This window comes from Lygodium microphyllum, chromosome 29 (genome assembly GCF_053477565.2).
Source record: "Lygodium microphyllum isolate KBCC chromosome 29, Lygodium_microphyllum_v1.1.10, whole genome shotgun sequence".
NCBI classification, from domain to species: domain Eukaryota; kingdom Viridiplantae; phylum Streptophyta; class Polypodiopsida; order Schizaeales; family Lygodiaceae; genus Lygodium; species Lygodium microphyllum.
The window spans coordinates 41324930-41336405 of record NC_141163.1 but is presented as its reverse complement, the minus strand read 5'-3'; positions in this window follow the sequence as shown (position 1 = coordinate 41336405).

Genomic DNA, 11476 nt, shown 5'->3' with positions numbered 1-11476 from the left:
GTGTTTGGGTTCACCTTCCATTTTTGCAACTTGTTTGACAGGTTCGGCTTGCTTTCTTTGGAGTCCATCCTTTGCATGAATCTTCGTTTGCTTTTCGTGCACGCTTCGATAGTTCATTGTGTGTTTATAAGAAAAGGCCAGAGTACATGTGAAGGTCATGCAAGGTTAGATTTTGCTTCGATGTGGTCAGCTTCATTTCAAGGTCGATGCCACTGTCACATCTATACACTTCTAGAAAAAAAAAATGAGCATTAGTACACATACATGTATTTGCAAAGATACTCTTTAATTTACCTTGGACTCTCCCTTATCATAGCAATTAAAAAAATCTGTAAACTTTTCTTAGGAAAAAAATGACTCTTCAAAAGAAGATATCGAATTTAAACAACTCAAGATAGAGATTGATGTATATTCCTTGGTCATCCACCAGCTCCTACTCCCCCAAGACCACCAGTAGATGATATTGTCCTTGGCTATAGTAAGAGTTATGATTTGGGGTGTGAAAAGCACAATGAAGTATTGACCCATGTCAAAGGTAAGGAAAAATATGTTAGTAGTTGTAGAATAACATTAACTTTGAAAGTAAACATTGCTCTCTCTCTATATGTGTGTGTGTGTGTGTGTGTGTGTGTGTGTGTGTGATAGTGGTGGAAGGGTGTCAAAAATGAAAGGCCTCTCTCTCTCTCTCTCTCTCTCTCTCTCTCTCTCTCTCTCTCTCTCTCTCTCTCTCTCTCTCTCTCTCTCTCTCTCTCTCTCTCTCTCTCTCATGTATGTATATATGTATGTATGCATAGCCACACACAAGCATAGAAGGCACAGTGGCCAATGCCTGGTAGCTCACACAACTAGAGGTTTGCATGGTGGCTGGAGGTTGGAGGTTGGTGCAAAAAGGAGCAACCCCCACACCTACTATAAAACCCACACTCCCTCTTCTCAGTTTGATCCTCCACTCCCCATAATTATGGATAATGTGCCCTACTACCTCTTTAGTCCCTCTTTCCTAGCCCTTCCATGCTCTACCTTCTTGCAACTCCACCTCGTTGCATCTATAGCCATGTCCTACACCCTAGCATCTATGTCCTATGTAATGGCATGCATCAAGTAGTTTCGTATTAAGCAACAAAGGAGTTGCATATACACAAACCTAGTCATAAATAGGTTCTCTCTCAATTAGGATTCACATAGGTCTTAGGTGATTAGTCCTAGGTGGATCTACAACAACTACATGAAAGGTGGAGCAAGAGTGGAAGTACGAGCAAAAGCAAGAAGGAAGAAAGAGCTATGGAGGTTCAAGCAAAGAACAGAGAGATCCATGTGTGGGAACTCCAACAATCGCAATGTGTGACCTGCCTTCCCTTATTCTATTGTTGTAGTAAGAATAAAGAATAAAGCAATAGTGATGATAGGCAGTCACCACTTGCAGTGCATAGGTGTGTGGGCAATAAGTACAAGTAAATGTAGATGGCTAGGCATAAGCAGCCTTTAACCCCCAACAACCTCCCTCTTAAAGGTAAATATGCCCAAATATGGAGAAAACAAGAAAAAAGTGATGAAGTACAAAGTATACATAGAAGTATAATAGGACGAGGAATAAACATTATCTCATTCTACACCAATCATCTTCCTAAGGAATCCACTAGGAGACTTTTAGTGAGCACATCTATAGGATTTTGTTGATCATGGCAAGCTATATCTGCTTATCCTAAACCACCTCTCTAGTGAAGTGATAATGAATCTCAATATGATTGGCCTTTGCATGAAAGACCGAATTATGTGCCGAATGGCACTCATAGAGTCCAAATGCAACATAAGAGTCATAGTCATACCAAGGTCAGGCCTAACCATAAGGCCTCCTTGCAAACCTCAAAAGCTACAATGTACTCAACCTTGGTAATGGGCTATGGTACAATGTGTGGGGGAGCAATACCCATGCAATCCTTAAAATCATTGCAACTTTATTGTGTGGGGAAGCAAGTAAAGTTGGCTACAATCATCATAGTAGCAAGTGTTAAAAATCTAAAATAAAATTTATACTTTTTTATTTTTTGCACAAAAATTGATTGTATATACTCTTAAGTTTTATCGAGTGAATGGAGGACAAAAATAGGTGACATGCAACAAAATCTCGAGCCTAAGAATATTGCAACACACAACCAAATTGTGAGAAGGGCTCAATGCATAGAAGTACAAAAGACACAAGGACATTTAGGGGCCTAAACTAGCCTCAAGGGCAAACAAGAAAACCATTGATATCAAGACCCCAACTTCATCAAGCATAATGTCCCTTGACCTCTACCTTGAAGCTCTCTACTTCCTCAAGAGGATGTACAAATGACTCCCCTAGGAATCCGAATTCTCATCAGTAGTTATGGTTCTTCATCAACAACATTTGCTTTAGTATCGAGGCTTGCATTCCAGCTTTCTTGGGTCAACATTCATTTGATGACCTTCAATGCACAAATAACACATGAGCTAGAATCACTACCAAAATTCAATCTTCTCATCTCTAATGTTCTAACTTACGCCTATAAGACTAGAAGGCTTATTATATGGCACTTATATTTTTATTTTAAATATAAATATACATCCTTAAGCAGTACACTACACCTAGGGAACCTCAAGTTAGGTACACATGGTGGTCTTGGTCTATCAAATCTATCTCTAAACCCCTAGCCCTTACTTAGATTCATTTACTCAAGGCCAATCAAGGGGAAGACATACCTAGGGAGATCAACTTGCTTGTGCATTTTTATTACTCTACCTCGCATTCACCTCATTGTCATCAAAAGAATCATGAAAGCAAGGTGAGAAGGCACTTAAGAAGAGACATTAATTCAATTGCCAATTCTAGTCAAGATCACTAGAGACCCATTTTTTACCAATTACTTGGCTTAGGACTTGTCTAATCTACTATCTTTGTCTTTCATAACCTTCTTCTAGCACCTTTTCTTGAGCTACAATAATCCTTCCATCATCTAAGTCTCCTTACTCCATCAACCAAGTCATCCCATGAAGAACCAATCAAGGTCTCTCTTGTAACTAACTACCTAAGTATGCATGTGCACTCTCATACTAATTCCACAACAACTTATGGGTCCTTAAGTGTGGGGCAATACTTAGAGCTTACTTGAAGTTTGATCCTTCTTCTAGACCAACAAAATATATCATATGCACTAAAAAGAAGACTAGCACTTCCCCTAATGAGAGAATTCATGTGAGTTTTTCCATTGCCTTGATACAAGCCCATAGACAAATTAGTTGTCAAAGGCCTCAATAAGTAGTTATATGATGCTTTAGTTGGCAACTCTAGCTTGAGTAGAGACTCACTAAGCATATCTTAAAGGAAGCCATATGTTGGGCTTTATGAGAGCTCAAAACAACAAGGCTAAAATGTCCATTCTTTCAAGTCCTTCCAGTTCTCAAGCTCTAGGTACCTCCCACATTCTTGACTTGTATCAAGCTCCAAACCAACCATGATCTCTCTCCTTCAAACCCATGAATATAACAAGGAAAAAGAAAATTCAAGAATGGTTATAGTAGGCTCACTATATTCTACCTCATTTGTTGCAGTCTGATCGAATGAGAGGAGCTCTAATTACTGCAAAAATTTAAGCATGTGTCTCTTAATATTTTTGAAGCCACCTCTTTCATGTATTCATCGTCCTCCGTCCATAAAGAATATCTTACTAAGAAGAGAAGATGAAGAATAATGGAAAGAGTGACAAAGAAGAAATAATACTCCACAATCTCTCTCTCTCTCTCTCTCTCTCTCTCTCTCTCTCTCTCTCTCTCTCTCTCTCTCTCTCTCTCTCTCTCTCTCTCTCTCTCTCTCTCTCTCTCTCTCTCTCTCTCTCTCTCTCTCTCTCTCTCTCTCTCTCAAACTTGCTTTCTTGCACAAGCAAGGTTGTGGTCATCACAATCATATTCATGTGGGTGTAGGAAGGATCAAGGAGAAGATGGAAAGGAGAAGCTTTGTTCACAATCTCTCAAGCTTTGACTATAGTGGAAGAAAGAAGGGATTTTGAATGAAGTATGAATTCTCAAATTTTCACATAGAAGAATGGCATGAGCTTTGTATTCAATTGTCTTCATTACATGCATATAGTTTCTTTTTGGCTCGACATCATCCTTAATCATTTTGTCCCTCTCTTGTCCATTTATATGATGCACAACTTTAATTAAGCCTTCATGCTTATTTATGAGATTAAGTAATGCATGCACAATATTCTTATATTTAACTTACAAGATATTGCTAGACATTTAAGTTTTACCTAGAGCTTTATACAATTTTCACAGATATAACTAACACTCAAGTTTTACAATTGCATTATTCAAGTGCTATGGATGATTTGAAAACAAGCTCTAAGATGTTGTGGATTAGTAAAAGGTCTAAAAACTAAGTAGAGATATTATTGAAAGATATATGGAGGACCCAAATATACGTTTCAAAACTATTTTGTTATTTCTTTCACTCTCGCTTTAGTCTGTCTTCCTATTTTCAACTAGCAACTATTTCTATTTTAGTACTTATTATTTCTAATGGCTCTTAATTATAGTAGCTTCTAAAAATGGTGTTTTTAATAAGTATTGGTGCCCTTGGCAACTTCCTTAACACTTTTGGGATTCAATAGATCTTATTTTTTATAATATTGTTAGATTTAGTAGTCACTAAAATATTATTTTGGCTCTTACTATTTTCAATAAGAATTATATTTAAAAGTCACCAAAATAGGTAAGCATCAATACATTAGCACTTGTTTTTTAAGATAACATGTTGCAATATGCATTGTAGATTTGGGAAGATGAGAAATGCCATGGTAAATGATTGTTAACTGTCAAACGAACAAGGTGGAAAATCTGGAAAATCTAAAGTAGAAGACAAAGGCCAAGGCAAAAGTGAAACGGAAGACGAATGTGCGCCAAGAAAAATATGGAAGCACAAGAAGTGCAGAAAAGTCATAAATAAAGGAAAAACGTATGCAAGAAAAAGCGCAAGTCAATACTTTTGTAAAAGAGCGCAAGCGCATCATGGTTTAATTTAAAGAGTGCCGGGCTCTCACCCGTGCAATTTGTAAAGGTAGATGGGCGGTAGGAAGGAAGCTAGAAAGATATAAGGACAATGGGAAAAAGGGCCTAGGCCACGACCGGCCATGTAAAAAAAGGGATAAGGGGATGACCGCCCAAAAGGGATTTAGGATTTTGTATATAAAGTTGAAAAGTGAATGAGAAGCTCATTCTTGTGTGTGGCCAAAAGTGAGTCTCCACTTCTTCTTCTTCTTCTTCTTCTTCTTCTTGCTTGCTTGCTTGCTTGCTTGAGCTTGTCCTTGAGAGAGGGAGTGTGAGAGTGTGAGGGAGTGAGTGTGTGAGGGTGAGGGACCGAGGAGGAGAAGCTCTCCATCTTCTCCTCTCTTCTTCTCTTCTCTTCTCTTCTCTTGTCTTACTTGCGGCAATGGAGCTTGGAGCGCGGAGCTTGAGAATGGAGCTTGCTTGAAGCTTGCATTTGGATTGTGGAACTACGGGAGTGCACGAGAGAGGAGGTAACTCGATCGGCATGGAGGTAAGCTCACTACACCCGTAGATATGGATGGCACGTCACCTATGTGAGAGATAGCCATTAGTGCTCGACTTGGAATGCTTGAAACAATAAGCGGCGGTTGAGCGTGAGCTTCCCCTACATTTTCGTTCCGTTGCCAGGACCAATGGATTCAAGCCTTAAGCACTTGCGCGCTTCGAATAGAGCATTGAAGTAGGGTTTTCCCTGAACCGGTGCTTGAGGTAGATAGGTAGGAAGCGAGGGAGGTTGAAGAGGTATTCGATCTCCTTAGCAAGTAGGTTTTTGTTGTTTTGGACTTGGGAAAGTATGATGGAGTAGTGTAGGCATTTTCCTTATGATTTTTTTTCTTGCATTTAGGAAGGATAGGAGCAAAACATTGGAGCAAATAGTAGGGTTTTCTGTTGCTATATAACAGGCTGAAACAGGGAAAAGAAGGGCTAAAAATAAAATTTTGGGTTAAATGTTAGTAAGGGAGGCAAGACTAAGGTGAGTACAGGCCTAGGCAGGGTGATAAGGGGCTAGGAGTGGCAAGAAAGGCCACATTGTGCATTGCAGGGTTTCAGGAGAGCAGGAGGGAGGGAGAAAGCTTCATTGCGTGGATCCACTTCGATCTAGCCATCCAGGAGTTATTTGCCCAACCCAGGTAATTCCATGCATTCCCCTACATGAGTAGGTTGGATCTGGAGGTGCTCACCAAGTAGGAAGCCCTCAATCGGTTGGCGCGACGAATTCTTTGAAGTTCGGCAAAAATCGCATCGCGCTTGGCCTGTTCAAGTCCCAGAATCGGTCCTCGATCGCTCGGCCATTCGGCCCTCAGACCGCTCGGCCATTTAAACCACTACACTTGAACGCCTTTCACTGGCCCGTCCGAGTGAAGCATTCAGACCAACTTTGAAATTCGGCCCTCGGCCCTGCCGACTCGGCCCTACCCCACTCGGACAAGTTGACATTCGCCCCGGTCGAATTCACCACTCGGCCCTCGGCCAACCATTCCGCTCGGCGTCCGAGCGACCCAATTCGGCCCTCGGCCCGTGCAAAACTCGGCCCTCGGACAAATCTGATCCAGTCCTCGGCCCGTGTGCCTCAGCCCATCCGAGTAGACTCCCTCGGCCCGTCCGAGTCCACCCTGTCCAAGTCTTCCATTCGGCCCTCGGCTCGTCCAAGTCATCCACTCGACCCCTACAATTCGGACAAGTTGGGCCGAGTCTGGACTTTTCCAAAATTTTCAGAAATTTGACCAGACCCAGCCAGAGCTCAGCCGCACAACCTGTCGCGAGTCCTCCTGTCGCTCAGAACTTGATTCTGGCACAAAGAATATGCAAAATTGTAAGGTGCGGCCGCCTAACAGCTTGCGTGGGCTGTCGTGAGACCCAGAGTCCTAGAGACAACCCGCTGAGACATAAACCCCCGCAGAGGGGGCTCTGCCCCCTCCGCACCTCCCCAAGTAGGCTGGGGTGGAAACACGCGCCGTGACAGGTCCTTCAACTTGGACCCTAGTGTAGTAATTGCTCTACACAAGCATGAATTCTCACTTGCAAAAGAACAATCAAAAGCCCATATCCGAACAAAGACAAACAGAAACCCTAGAACCTCAATGGGCCAATCTAGCCTACAAGGGCAAAAAGGCCATACCGTAAAAACTTGTATGCATTGGATTCGGACTGCATCTAGTTAAAGTGAAAAGCAACAACATCAAGCTACAACTGCGAAAAAAGAGGGTGACTAGAGATGACAGTTCTGACGATAGATGCACCTTGAATAGCACTACACAGATGATCCAAGACATCAGTGGAGAATCCACATCTGGTCGTGCAGTTGGGAACCCAAGGGCATTTGTCAGAAGGCTTGAATTTATAAGCCAAGACTCAGAAGATGAAGACATAGTACCGCCTGCTTATCTTAGGGTCAAACTCACCGCGAAAAGAGAGCACACTATCGATGCTTTGATTGATGAAGGAGCAGATTTTAATATCTTGACCTATGAAGCATGGATCCTACTAGGCCAACCAGAGTGCACACAGACTAATACAACTCTTAGCCCTTACGGGGGACACCCACAAGCACTCATAGGGAAGTGCAAAATCCTTGTGACAATTGAAATTGAAAGCTTGCCTATCCTATTTCATGTTTCTCTAAATAGTGCTAATTGCGGGAAGGAAACCCTCCTGGGAAGACCCTTCAAAAGGGAGACCAAGAGTGAGGCCAACTATGTAGCACAGAGAATACACCTGACACTATCGAGTGTGAGGATAGTCACAACCTTTAGCAAGGGTGATTCTACGGTCCTTTAGGTTTGAGAATCATCCCACGATCAAAATCTCTCATCTCAGCCCACCCCCTTCTCTCATAGAATCAACCATGGAAACACATAGCAAGAGAAGAGAGGAGAGAGAAAGACTAAAAACTGATCTCTTGATAGAATGCATCATATTTTGAATGGATTGAAGTGTTGAAGAGCATGGAAATTCTCTGTCTTGCTTCTTTCTTCCATTCCCCTGATGTCAAGGGTCACAAAAATCTTTTTTTAATTCAAGGAGGTGCTGAAAAAAATAACACCCCCTCCCCCCCCACACAATTCATGTTTTCTAATTTAAGCTCTTAGTCAAGCTATTAAGCTTAACCATTAAAATATCTAGTTTCAATTTTGGAGTTTTCATACTACGTAAAGTGGATTTTTGCATTTTGACTCAGCAAACGAACTCAGATTCTGTCTAGCCAAACAGCTTCGCAGTGTCAAAATCTATAAAGTTGGCCTCTATCACGCACTTTCTGACTCTCAAATCACATAGCTGATTTATAATATGAAACCTTGTGAGGATTAAATGGAGGGTCAAACAAAGACTTGCGTTGCATTCATGGCATCGAACTCCATCCAACTCATTGATTCCGTACATATACTGAAGTAACAAATGATTTCCATGCCTTCTCATTGTTAAGGCCCCTCAGAGTGGATGACACCAAATCATCATCATCCAGCATTGCATCAATCGCTGCTAAAGCATCTGCAATGCTCCTCACCTTCAACACATACTCATTGACAGACATTTTCCCTTTCTTCAAGGCATTCAACTCTTGCTTGAGAGAGTTGAATCTTTCGTGCCTTTGTATTTACTGAAAACATGCTCTCAAAAATTATCCAAGCTACATATGAAGTTTTTGCATTCCTGATATATCCCAGCATAGTATTATTAATGACTGAAGATAGCCAGTACATCACCTTTTTGTCTTTCGCATTCCACTCTTTCCATGCTTTTAACTCATTTGCATAATATCGACACACACAAGCAATGATAGTCAAGCATAGGGAGAAGAGTTGGGTTTGATAGGCTAAGCTCCTTGTGTCCTCCTCTCACCACACATTTAGAAGTCGTGTGACCATTCTTGCCTCTAGGTGGAGGGCATGCAATCCTCATTACTGCCATACTAACTGATGGTGTAGATGGGATACCGTCCCTTTCTATACACCTTTCCCCTTTTTTGGTCTATCCTTCCAGGGATGAGCCCTACTCCATTCCATGACAGCCACTCCGTACAACTTAGCGTAAGCCAAGATCTGCTACTCGTTAACCGTTAGACGACAAACAAGGTGGAAAAACTGAAAAATCTAAAGCAGAAGACAAAGGCCAAGGCAAAAAAGAAATGGAAGACGAAGGCGCGCCAAGAAAATATGGAAGCACAAGAAGTGTAGAAAAGTCCTAAATAAAGGAAAAAGGCGCACAAGAAAAAGCGCAAGTTAATACTTTTGTAAAAGAGCACAAGCGCATCACGGTTTAATTTAAAGAGTGGCAGGTTCTCACTCGTGCAATTTGTAAAGGTAGATGGGCAGTAGGAAGGTAGCTAGGAAGATATAAGGACAATGGAAAAAAGGTCCTAGGCCATGGCCGGCCATGTAAAAAAGGGGATAAGGGGATGACCACCCAAAAGGGATTTAGGATTTTGTATATAAAGTTGAAAAGTGAATGAGAAGCTCATTCTTGTGTGGCCAAAAGTGGGTCTCTTCTTCTTCTTCTTCTTCTTCTTGGTTGCTTGAGCTTGTGCTTGAGAGAGTGTGTGTGAGAGTGTGAGGGTGAGGGACCAAGGAGGAGAAGCTCTCCATCTTTTTCTCTCTTCTTCTCTTCTCTTCTCTTCTCTTCTCTTGTCTTACTTGTGGCAATGGAGCTTGGAGCGTGGAGCTTGAGGATGGAGCTTGCTTGAAGCTTGTACTTGGAAATGGAGCTACCGGAGTGCGCGGTAGAGGAGATACCTCGATCGGCATGGAGGTAAGCTCACTACACCCGTAGATATGGATGGCGCGTCGGCTATGTGAGAGATAGCCATTAGTGCTCAGCTCTTGGAACGCTTGAAATAATAAGCAATCCGTGGGTCTTGGCGGTTGAGCGTGAGCTCCCCCTACAATGATAAATACTTGCTAAAGATTATGCCATTGTTGATGTTGGTATACTTAAATGCATTTGTTCTCTCATAATGAGCGCGAGTTGAATGCTAGAAAGAAGAATTGCAGAAGGATAAAGAACTTGTTCTTGGGGTTAGGGATGAAAAGCCGAGGTTCTCCACAAGCTTCAATAGCTAAAATTAAAACCTAACGCTTCTCTTTAAGGGGAAGGGCTAGTCTTCTTATGCACGAGATATTTGTTGTTAGAATGGGAGATGGGTATAACATTAGGTTAGCCTAAATTGACTATAGATGTCCCATAGTTAATGACCTACACTACAAGATATAGACCTTATAGCGACGTTTAAAGCGACGAAAATACAAACAACAAAATTTGCCCCTGTCGTCGCAAAAAGGGTCGTTATTGACGACGCCATAGAATCGTCGCTATATGCGTCGCATTACGCCATAGAATCGTCGCTATATGCGTCGCATTATAGAATCGTCGCTATATGCGTCGCAAATGCGACGCATATAGCGACGATTCTATGGCGTCATTTGCGACGCATATAGCGACGCCATAGAATCGTCGCTATATGCGTCGCATTTTGCGACGCATATAGCGACGATTCTATGGCGTCGTCAATAACGACGCTTTTTGCGACGACGGGGCAAATTTTGTTGTTTGTATTTTCTTATATGCGTCGCAAATGCGACGCATATAGCAACGCATATAGCGACGGTTACAGAGAATTTGCGACGCTGATAGTGACGACAATAGCGACGCGTGCAGTAAATTTGTGACGCAAATAGCGACGATAACAGAGAAAAAAAATTTGTGGCAGGGTAGCCACATATAGCACTGTGTGCTGTATGAGAGCCATACAAAATAGTTTCTGCACTGTTGCATAGAAAGCGTTTGCAAACAAAAAGAATGTATACTGAAATCATAAAACTGATAGATGAAATAAATACATGATATCGCATAAAATGCGATTGGTAAAATCATAAAACAATATCACTAATACATAGAAAATGTCTACATAGATCGGGCGACTAAAAACTAAAGGTATGTGAGCTCTAAGGATCCAAGGGCGAGCTACAAATCGTCGTCCCCCGAAAGCTCTTCCCGCTGCAAAGGAGCATCAAACGAATTCTGCAAAAAAAGAAACAACATATCAATCCACCATACAATAATGCATTCAAATATCTCATGGTAACTACGGACAAGAAAGATGAGTGACTTACTGGGCCGCCGCGTCTATACAATCGGTCGATCAATGATCTGAGACCGTGCCTCTCTACATATCGAGTCTCAAGGCCCTGCAGATCGCGATTTGTAATGGAGTGCTGCAAAGAAAACAAAATGCTAACTGTTAGAAACATGATTGTCAGTACAAAGAATATCTCAAAAAAACAAATAAGCAAAACAAAAGAGAAACTTACAAAGTCCTCCAAATATGTCCTGTGGCCGCCACTCCTAAGATGATGTACCAATCCGGCCTCGATTCGTGTCCTCGCCGCCTCCCGCTGTTGACTCCAACGTCCTG